Source organism: Arvicanthis niloticus, chromosome 11 (genome assembly GCF_011762505.2).
Source record: "Arvicanthis niloticus isolate mArvNil1 chromosome 11, mArvNil1.pat.X, whole genome shotgun sequence".
NCBI lineage: Eukaryota > Metazoa > Chordata > Mammalia > Rodentia > Muridae > Arvicanthis > Arvicanthis niloticus.
Window position 1 is genome coordinate 27958298 of NC_047668.1, and position 11148 is coordinate 27969445.

The following is an 11148-nucleotide window of genomic DNA, read 5'->3' on the forward strand; positions in this document are numbered from 1 at the left end:
ACATTCACACCATCCTTATGCCACCTTTACAATGCAACTTCTCTGCTTACAGTCGGTGGAAATTGAACAAACTGAGTCACAGAGAGTTGTGCAACATGTCTGAGCTTGTTGTTATAATGACGGAAATCAGTTATCAAATTCACACTACCTGGTTGTAAGGCCTTCGATTAGTCAGCACACAGAAGATGTACCCTATGCATGACCAATGTCCTGGCACACTGTCATCCAGTACTTGGTAGGATCCAGAGTCTGGAAAGGCCAGCCTGAGTCACACAGTAAAACTCCAACAGGAAGAGAAAGAGAGGAAGGGAGGGAATGATGTGGAGAAAAGGAAGGGGAGGAAGGAGAATGGAAGACCTAACTGCCCAACACATCCTTTTACTAGTACCTAAATGACATAGAAGTGGCTGCAGCCACTGGTTCAGCTTACATTTGGTCCTATTTTCAAGCCCTGGGGGAATCTTTGCCTTTGAGGCCATCTCAGAGATGTCCAAGCTCTCATGACATAACACCCCCTTTGGTTTTAACAGAGCTGGCTAATATAGAGACCATTCAGGTATCTGACACTCTGATCTCCAGTATCTCTCATTTTGTCAGCCACTGCCCAGTCCTGACCACTCACCCCTCTTCTCAGAGAAATTGCAGGTTGGCTATGCATCAGTGTTATTGTTATCAAATGCTTTGATCTCCTGTTTGCGTTTTAGTTTATTTACTTACTTTTTACCGACTCTCTAGGTTCTTATTAGTAATCAGCTCTGTGCCAAACATTTGTGCGTCATTATGCTAATATCAAATTATTATAGTTGTCATTCATGGTCTTTCAACAAGGTGTAACTAACAAGTTAATAATAGGCCCTTTTGACCCAAGTTAATGTTATAACTTGGCCATATTTTAACTATCTCATCTCCAAAATGTTTAGAAAAGTAGAATGGCCATGCTCCACGGTCATCACCACTATCCTTGTAGCTCATGTTTACTGAGAAGCTCATAATGCTTTATAGACACTAATATAAGCCCATAACCTTTTCTGGACTGCTATTTTTATCCCTTTTTTTAGATTGGGCTATAAACCGAGCACTAAGGTAAAGTAAATTGCCAAAGATCACACATTCATAATGGTGTTGGGATTCATCACAGGCATTTAAATAGAACATACTTATGTATAAAATAGAAACTCTTTATTTAATAGATTGATTGGTGAGTTAATTTATAAAACTAGAAAATGAAAAGAGAAAGCATAAGTTTAGTGAGCTACTGAAAAAAGTTCAAACATCCTAAAGGGGGATGGGATGCTAAAATTGTTTTGATTTAGAAGCAACATTTTATGTTCCCAATTGCCCGGCTGTTTGTCTGTCTAATCCAGCATCCCTGTTAAGCAGCTATTATAGGCTCTAGTGTGAAAGGTGTTACCCTAATGCTTGAATGAGTTTATAATGCTCTCTGTTTTTACTTAAGAATGATAAAGAAATTTGATTCCATAATTACAATCTCTAGTATGTTAATAATTCACCTTTATAGAGCTAAATTTATTACTTGAGTACTTGTAAAGACAGTTGGAAAAATATATTGCACATAAGTTAATGTGTCTTCCTGCATGCTTATGACTTCAGAAGCATCGGAGGCTACGTGATGATGGGAAACATATCTGTGATTTATTAGCAGTTCATTTAGTTCAGGGAACTGCAATATGTGTTTGACTTTTTGTTGATCTGGGTTTAAAATAAAATACAATCTAATTACTATTTATAATATGATTAAATGAGTGAATGAATATATTCCATTGTGTTTTCTTCTGACGAAGTTGGACAAACAATTGCCAATAAGAACCAAAACTAATAATTGTTTCCAGTATTTATAGTGAGGTAGCTAAGAGTTCACTGTCATTGAGACAAGATGTAAGGATTTATTTTTACATCAAGTATTGGATCGCCTACATAATTACTAAGTCAAAATTTCTGAATCTAACAGATAATTAAAGCAGAAGTTTGCTCTTAGTATTTTGGGTTGTTCTTCTATAAATCTCTTGATAATTTATACATAAGCATATAGGCAACTGTAAAAGATTTAACAGAAAAGGATAACTAGCAATGTTGGATTCAACAGAACACAGCCTCTTTGGATTGACTCTTTTACTGTGTCTCTTAGGAATTGCTATAGTATAGTCTCTTTAAAATGTTTTAGAATGTTGTTAGTAGAAGACACTGGTTTAGATAAGCTTTTCATATCAAATAACATCTGGATTTGGTGATTAATACTTGAAACAAACTGGACTATTTTTAAACTTTGGGTTTTTCTTGCTCCTTCTTTTAAAGGGACAATGTAAGGATTAAATCAAACCACACATGTTAAACCCCTACTCATTTGCTATCTTTTACAAATATGGAATTGTGTGTATTCTAAAAGTTCCCAGATGTCTTGCAAGTCAAGAGTTGAGATGTGATGATAAGGAAGACTTCAAGCCCTGTTTGCCACAACTTGAGCCCCAGTCCTGTTGCTTTCCACAGTAACTCTGACCCAGAGACGAAGCAGCAGAGTTCAATAAGACCATCATGTTTTTTTTTTCCTACACACACTATTGACAAACCTATTCTGTCTTCTTCTGTCATTTTCCTCTCCCCTGTCATTCCTTTTCCATGACAGGAACATAACTGCTGAAGCCACTATGGATAAAATAGTTTCCAATCTAGGCAGATGTGCTGAATCCACCAAAGCTGTGCAATATTAACACCTTCTCATTAGTTCTTTTCTGTATAGCCAGATGTCTTACTTGACATTGCTAATAGACAGGCTAACTGCAAACAAGAACTCTAATGTGGAACCTGATGGCTAAGGGAACATGGGACAGTCAACAAGTGAGGCTAACAACTGAGGAACTGATGATGTCAATCTTTAAAGAGATGTACGGTTTCTGAGTTACTGGACCAAAACTAGATAATCCATTTTTGAAAACAAGTCTCTGCAAACACATTCTCTTCAGTTTCAGATTTCAATTCTCAAACTGAAATTCTCACAAATGACCTTGACGCAGAAGAGTCAATCTGCAGAATCTGTTTACTTAAGAAAAGTTAAATGGTGCATGCAACATCTCTGTTACCCAGCACACAACAGTGACTGCCTTTAGCCTTTAAATTGCATTTGTTATTTGCTTTTTCTGTCAAGTGACCTATGCTTATTTATGTTAGAAGGCATCAGATAATTCCTGTTGGTTTTCAACTAACACAGTGAGACAAAGACGGTGATTAAACAAAGAAAATCTTGGTTAGCCAAACCCACAGCGAGAGTTGGTTTTCAGTGTCCAGCTTGGCAAATGTTTACAAAGAACACAGAGCTGAACTGCAAAGTCTAGATTTATCTATCATTTCCCCTCCTTCTTCCTTCACATCTAATGGAAAAAGTATAAGTTTTTGATTCAGCTAGTTCAAGAACAAATCCAAGCTCCATTATTTAATAATTGTGCTATTATTGGCAAATTAGTTAGCCTCACTCTCTCTGCCTCAGATTCATCTTTAAGATGAAAATGGCAATTACATTAACTTCCTGATAGAACTGTGAAGAGAGAGAAATGTATGTAAAGTCTTTAGAGCAATAATTAGGATATAGTAAGATTTACTAGATGTTATTTTCAACTTCAATAATAGTGGTTCTAAAAATGTGTGCTCTGTCCTCATCGTAGTGGGTCACTAGGTTCCTCCCAGTTAACAAAAGAAATCCTTACTAATTAATCCACAGTCTAACCTACAGCTGTATTACCAGCATTACCTCAACCAAAAGTCAAGTTCAGTCCTGTGGAGTTGCATGAGTGTAGCACAGGTACATGTGCTACACAGGCTTGGTCACCTGGGTGGCATTCTTAGAAGGTTCTGGAATTTTTACAAAGTGGAGTCTTCTTTGTGGTTCTCAGTTCCAGGGAGCTAGAACTTTGAAGTGGGCTGTGGATCTCAGTTCTCTTCCTTTATTACCCTTATCACAGTCCATGAATCAATGAATTTTTCTAATCAAGCATTCTACTACGATGGACTACCTCATCAGACTGCTCAAAGAAATGTCCTCTAGAACCTTTTTTCTTCATAAGTTAACTAGCCCTGGTGTTTTGTTACCACAGCAAAGCTGACTAAAATAGTTCCTGAAAAATGTAACAGAGGATCAGGAGTCAAATCTGTGACTCAGAAAAAGTCACTTTGTGATCATATGAACGATGAACAGACCTATGTCCAGATCTGAGGTTATTGTAATTGTTAAAGGATTTTTGGTAAGAGTTTAAGTAGTTCTTAGTAGGAATTAATGAAAAACAAAGGGACAGGCTAATGGTAAAAGTGAGGGATAAAAACTATTCAAGGATATTAATGATGTAGTTTAGACGGCATGAAACATAATAATATGCAAAGAAGTTAATTGCAAATAATTTTTCTAGAGCAGAGACCTATCTGTATTTTCATTAGTACATGCTTCACACAATAACCAAATATATTTGAATTCTTACTTTCCAAAGAATTGTGGTGTAGTACAGATGATAGAAAGTATACTTATATCTGATTAAACATTATTAGCTTCATTAGAATATCAGTATAAACTATCCATATGTTAATCAATATATTTATGTTAATTGCTAATTTTCATGTCTCGCATCGAAGGTGCAAATTGTGGCATCATCTGACCTTCCAGGCACACATGATGCTTGCGATGCTTTTTTTTTTCTTACTAAGTTGTGCAACTGCTAAAATTAATTGCACCCCAGGGCTATTACAATATGCATGAATTGTCAGCCAAATGAATGACAATTTTGAAAGAGAATGAAAGAATAGGCTTTAGATATGTTCTCAGTGAATGCTGCCAGCTACATGAATCTGACATGATACCCAATTACAAAATCACTAATTAGGGCCATCAAACAAACCCTTGTATTTGTGCCCAACATTGAAATCTTCAACTTTAGATTTTGAAATGTCTTGCAGTCAAAAGAAGAAAAATCTTTTCTGAATAGTTTCCCTGGAATTTTTAAATGTAGGATTCACCGTCATGAATATATGAATATGTGAATGATATGTCATACAATATGCTGATTTCACTGTGCCCAATTACCAATTTGCAACAAAGTAGCAATAATGTAATTAGATTTTACTTTTCTTGTCTCAGAACTCTGAGAGAACTAAAAACAAAAAAGTAAAAAAAAAAATTGTTTATTTATGTAAGACTGATGTAATGGAGGAGAAATCTCAAAAGTTGGATTTTATGGGAAATTTAATAATGTGTCAGGACAAAAATTCCTCACACTAGTGACCTTTGCAAGAAATTGAGCTAGTGAAAGTACAGCTTGTGCATGCATGTGCCTTGTTCAGAAATAAGGTGACCCTAAGAGTTAGGCCCCTGCATATGTGGTATAGAACCTTCTTTCATCACAAGATATCCCATGACTATTTTAAACTTTAGTTGAAAACTTAGGGTGAATGTGCATAGCATTGTATTGGCCATATGTTAGCACACACATATATAAAAGTCAGAAACTATGCTGTTGGGAACCACAGACTCTTGACTTGTCCTCTATACACCAGTCTGTTTTTGACCTTGGCACCAAGCTTACTACAAAAAAGAGCCATGCTGCTACAGACTAGACTGACTGTTCAGTTAATCCACAGAAGAGTAAGTAATAAGGCATAACAAGCGTCTCCTGCAAGCCACTTGTTCAGGGTGACTGGATGGAAAGACAACAAGAGAGAGTCGATTTATTTCATTAATTCACTAAGAACACAAAGATGATGTCATAACAGGTTTTTTTTTTTGAAACCTGACTAATAACACACCTGTTAAAGCAAAAAGCAGCAAGCCCACAAATAAAAACTGCACGAAAGGGGACAAATGGCAGATTCTACAGCTGGAGGTGCTAGGGTAAGGTTCTTGTTTCATTGATTTCAAAAGCATTTTGTAGATATCTTGGCTTTTAGTGCTGACTTCAAAGACTGTCAGGAATATAAGATCAGCATTCTACTCTGGCTTACTGGACCTTATGCATGCAGGATAAAGACTGGTGAGAGGTTTTCATTTTTGAAAAGAAAATGAATACTTTTTAAATATGTGAAAATTTGGAAATCAGCAATCATATCCAACTGTGTTAAGAATTAGATTTACTATAATACCAAAAGAGGTGAGGAAATTTATGCAAGTTCATGTGGCTGGAAGCAACAAAGCAAGAATTCACAGTCCCTTCTCCCATGGCTGAGTTGGAGTCTTGTACCTAAAGCATCTGAGATTGTTACTCTGAAGGATGGAATGAAGTATAAAATCCCACAGAGCTAGTGATCTGTAGGCCAACAAAAACCTTAGCATTTGAGATTTTATTTTCATTCAATAAAAAAATTACTAAGTGACAGCCATTGTCTGCATTGGACTTTCCCATTGCCATAATAAAGTACTCGGGTAAAGGCAATTTGTAGAAGGAAGAGTTTATTTGGGGCTTATAGTTTCAAAGGGTTACAGTCAAGGTCGAAGGATCAGAGTTAGAGGTGTTAGGTGGCTGGAGCAACAGCTGACAGCTCACATCTCAAACCAAAGCCAGGAGGCAGAGAGAATGCACCTTGAACTTCAGAGACTTTTAAAAACTTCAAATCACCTCTAGTGGTACACCTCTTCCAAAAAAAAAAAAAAAAAAAAAAAAAAAGCCACACCTCATGAGCTTTCCCAAACAGGCACCAACTGGTAATCAATTGTACAAATGCCCAAGACATATAGGGGACATCTCATTCTAGCTACGGTATGGTCATGCACAGAAAGGTTCCATTCTAGCAAGTTTCACTCAGAAGCATCAGGCCTCACAAAGTTATGAATAGCAAGACTCCACAGCCTTGATGGAAAGCTCCAAATCTTAATCCCCACTGAGCATCTGTGAAAATCTGTTCTTTGGAATTCTGAAAACATTTGACAAGAAAGTATTGAAACACTTCAAGATCTAGGCAAAGGTAAATGCTTTTGGAATGAGATTGCAGACATTCAGGAAATAATGCCAGTAATTGATAAATGAGATTTTTGTTGCCTTGAAAAGCTTCTGCACTGCAAAGAAAATAATCAAGTAAAGAGATATTCTAAAGATTTTGGAGGAACTCTTTGCCTAGCTATACACCAGATGAGTAATTAACATGTAGAGTTTATAGAGATGGAGAGAGAGCTCTATCAATAAAGTGCTTGCCTTGAAGATGGGCGGACCTGAGTTCACCGCCCCCCCCCCCCAACATACAAAGAAAAATGCATTGATGCAGATTTCTAACTCTAGAACTGTGGAAGTGGAAATGGACTGATCCTTGAGGTTTACTGGCTAATCAACATGAGCACACACATCTGCCAAAATACATTTTAATAAAGGTTTGTTTTCATTTTCAAGGATATGCATATGGGTGTATTTGTATATTAGTCTGTGCACCTGAGTGCAGTTGTGCACTGAGTTCAAGACAGAGCACTGGCCATCCTGGTGTTGGCATTGTAGGAGGCTGTGTTCTACCCTATATGGTGATGGGAACTGAACTCAGAGGTGCTGCCAGAGCATCACTCAGAAACGCTATAGTATATGAATCCTGGTCTGTAAGATGTTCAAGAGTATATGGATTCGAATGTGAGTAAAGCCTAGAATCTAACCCAAAGATCAAGGAAGAATAATGTAGATGAAGAAGAAACAGGGAGGGTGGTCCTACAGACACAGGAGACATGTAAATGAAAAGCCATTGGAAGACAAGGCTATGAGAAGGGATCAGAGTGGTAGAGAACTGAAATGGATGGGAAATCTAATAAAACACACCCTGAAATTGGCATAATGATGCTACTATATTATATGCTAATTTTTAATTTTAATACATGAAAGTTATATAATTTTCAAGAGAATGTATACAACTGGAGATAATTACATTAAATTAAGCCAGTCTCACACATACAAAAGAAATATCCAAATATAGAATGTGTACATATGGCAGGAAAGTAGAACTAAAGCTTTCTGGAGAAACACAGAGGACAAAGGGAAGGGTGGAGGGACATGGGAACAATATGCCCAATGTCAGTTCAGATTCATATAAAGATACTATTGTATACCAAATTACAGTGAACATGAAAAAATTAGAGTAGAAAAATAAAAGCATGCTATTCCACTTTCCCTCTACCTCACTTCTTTAATAAATAAAACAAAAACCAAAACAAAAGCAGTCATCTCTATGTTGGATTTTCGATATTCATGGCTTTTAATACTGTTTCTTTTGTGTAACTGAATAGAAGAAATAGGACTTCAGCCACAGTTCCAAACCATCATTGTATCAGATTGCCCACACACTGAAGCACAGTGTGAGCATTGTAAAGAAGCCCTATTAGTTTCACAGACTAAGGACAGTCGATAACACCAGCTTCCAAGGTCAGGGGTAATGAATACACTGTATCTTCCCCATCTTCCACTTTACCACAAATACTGAACTCTCACATGGAGTATTTTCAGGAAAATAAGCACACAATGTGTGATACTATAGACAAGAACAAAAATCCTCTTTTCTTAGAGGTGCCTCCTGTTAAGCTTCATATTTATACCTACCGGAGGAGTATCTATCCAGCAATTGTTTGGTAAAATTGACCATGTTGGTATGTAGTATAAATGGTTATGACTATAAGTAAGTATTTAAAGACAAGAGTTCAGAAATGCACAATAAAAGCTTTCAGAAAACCATCATACACACAACTACAGCAAACATGAAGGCCATGTATTCATCTCTTCAAAGTGTTCAGAAGGAATGGAGGTACCCTAGACCCACTGTGGACAGCATGCATCTCTAAGGTACCAGGGAGGATATCACATAGTTAATACTACCATTCCTATTACACCTGAACTAGAAGTTGAGAGACTATATGTTAGAGACTCTCTATGCATTCCTCATTTAGTCCTCTAAACACTCTGATCAAACACAGCTCTCTCCTCAGATAGGGAAACAGAATTAAAAATATTACATAAGGAACTGGAGATATGGCTTAGCAGTTAAAAGCACATACTGTCATGAGAAGAATCTTGAGTCTATTCTTAACATCCCCAGGTGGCTTACAACTGCCCATACCTCCAGTGCCAAGATACCTAAAGCATTTTCCAGGCCTCTGCTAACTCCCATGTGCATATTGTACACATAAGCTCATAAAAGCTCTCACACACATATCTGTAATAAAAACAAATAAATCTCTTTTTATTCAAATATTAGTTACTTTATCTTAGAAAAACTCTGCAGGCACAATCCGCTGAAGCCCAGCTAATGCTAAACTATTCATACTCAAGAATCTGCACATACTAGCCACAGTACCATAAGTGTATTATCTAGCAAAGGAACAACTGACCCTATTAAAAATTGGGGTATACAGAGGTAAACAAAGAATTCTCAACTGAGGAATATCGAATGGCCAAGAAGCCCCTAAAGAAATGTTCAACATTCTAAGTCATCAGAGAAATGCAAATCAAAATGACTCTGAGGCCCTTGCCTGGGCCTGGTGCCTGAAGCAGACACCTGCCTGGTCTTCTCTTGTGTATCCTGAGACATCCTAGAGGGACCACTGGATGCAGAGCAGCAGGCATCGTATCCAGAGACATCCTAGAGGAACAACCAAACCCAGAGCAACAGACACCATATCCTGAGACATCCTAGAGGAGCTACTGAACTCAGATCAGTGGCTACCCATATCCTGAGACATCCTAGAGGAGCCACTTCACTCAGAGCAGCAGACACCTAGCTGGTCTGCTACGGTGGAGATACTATATCCTGAGACATCCTAGAGGAGCCACTGTACTCAGAAAAACTGGGTATAAGGATTAAAAGATCACAGAGACATCTGTACTCTGAGGAGTTCAGACACAAGCAAGATAACTGGAAAGGCAGAGTCCAGCCAGAGACAGTGAGTGCAGGCAGCACTAGAGTTAACCAGATGGCAAAAGGCAAGTGCAAGAATGTAAGCAACAGAATCCAAAGTTACATGGCATCATCAGAACCCAGTTCTCCCATCATAGCAAGCCCTGAACACCCCATCACACCAGAAAAACAGAATTCAGAATTAAAATCACTTCTCATGATAATGATAGAGGACTTTAAGAAGGACGCAAATAACACTCTCAAAGAATTTAAGGAGAACACAGGTGGACAGGTAGAAGCCCTCAAAGAGGAAACACAAAAATCCCTTAAAGAATTGCAAGAAAACACAACCAAACAGGTGAAGGAATTAAACAAAGCCATCCAGGACCTAAAAATGGAAGTAGAAACAATAAAGAAATCACAAAGGGAGACTACCTTGGATATAGAAAACCTAGGAAAAAGATCAGGAGTCGTAGACACAAGTATCACCAATAGAATAGAAGAGATAGAAGAGAGAATCTCATGTGCAGAAGATACCATGGAAAACATTGACACAACTGTCAAAGAAAATACAAGATACAAAAAGCTCCTAACCCCAAACATCCAGGAAATCCAGGACACAATGAGAAGGCCAAACCTAAGGATAATAGGTATAGATGAGGGTGAAGACACCCAACTTAAAGGACCAGGAAATATCTTCAACAAAATTATAGAGGAAAACTTTCGTAACCTACAGAAAGAGATGTCCATAAATATACAAGAAGTGTACAGAACTCCAAATAGCCTAGAACAGAAAAGAAATACCTCCCGCCACATAATAATCAAAACATCAAATGTACAAAACAAAGAAAAAATACTAAAAGCAGTAAGGGAAAAAGGTAAAGTAACATATAGAGGCAGACCTATAAGAATTACACCAGACTTCTCACCAGAGACTATAAGAGCCAGAAGATCCTGGAATGATATCATACAGACCCTAAGAGAACACAAATGCCAGCCCAGACTACTATACCCTGAAAAACTCTCAATCAATATTGATGGAGAAACCAAGATATTCCACGACAAAACCAAATTTACACAATATCTTACCACAAATCTAGTACTTCAAAGAATAATTGGTGGAAAACTCCAACACAAGGAGGAAAACTACAACTAGAAAAAGCAAGAAAGTAATCTTCCACCAACCCTAAAAGAATATAGCTACACAAACATAACTCCACCTCCATTTTCAAAAATAACAGGAAGCAACATTCATTTTTCCTTAAAATCTCTTAATATCAATGGACTCAATTCTCCAATAAA

General features: G+C 37.4%; 1 long non-coding RNA gene across 1 annotated transcript in view; it reads right to left on the bottom strand.

The window, feature by feature from the left end:
• Positions 1–3860, bottom strand: part of LOC143443958 (uncharacterized) — a 35512-nt gene extending 31652 nt beyond the window's left edge. Inside the window, exon 1 of the long non-coding RNA XR_013113416.1 lies at positions 3761–3860. This is a non-coding gene — a long non-coding RNA (uncharacterized LOC143443958). The remainder of the gene's footprint in view (positions 1–3760) is intronic.
• Positions 3861–11148: the final 7288 nt, after the last annotated feature.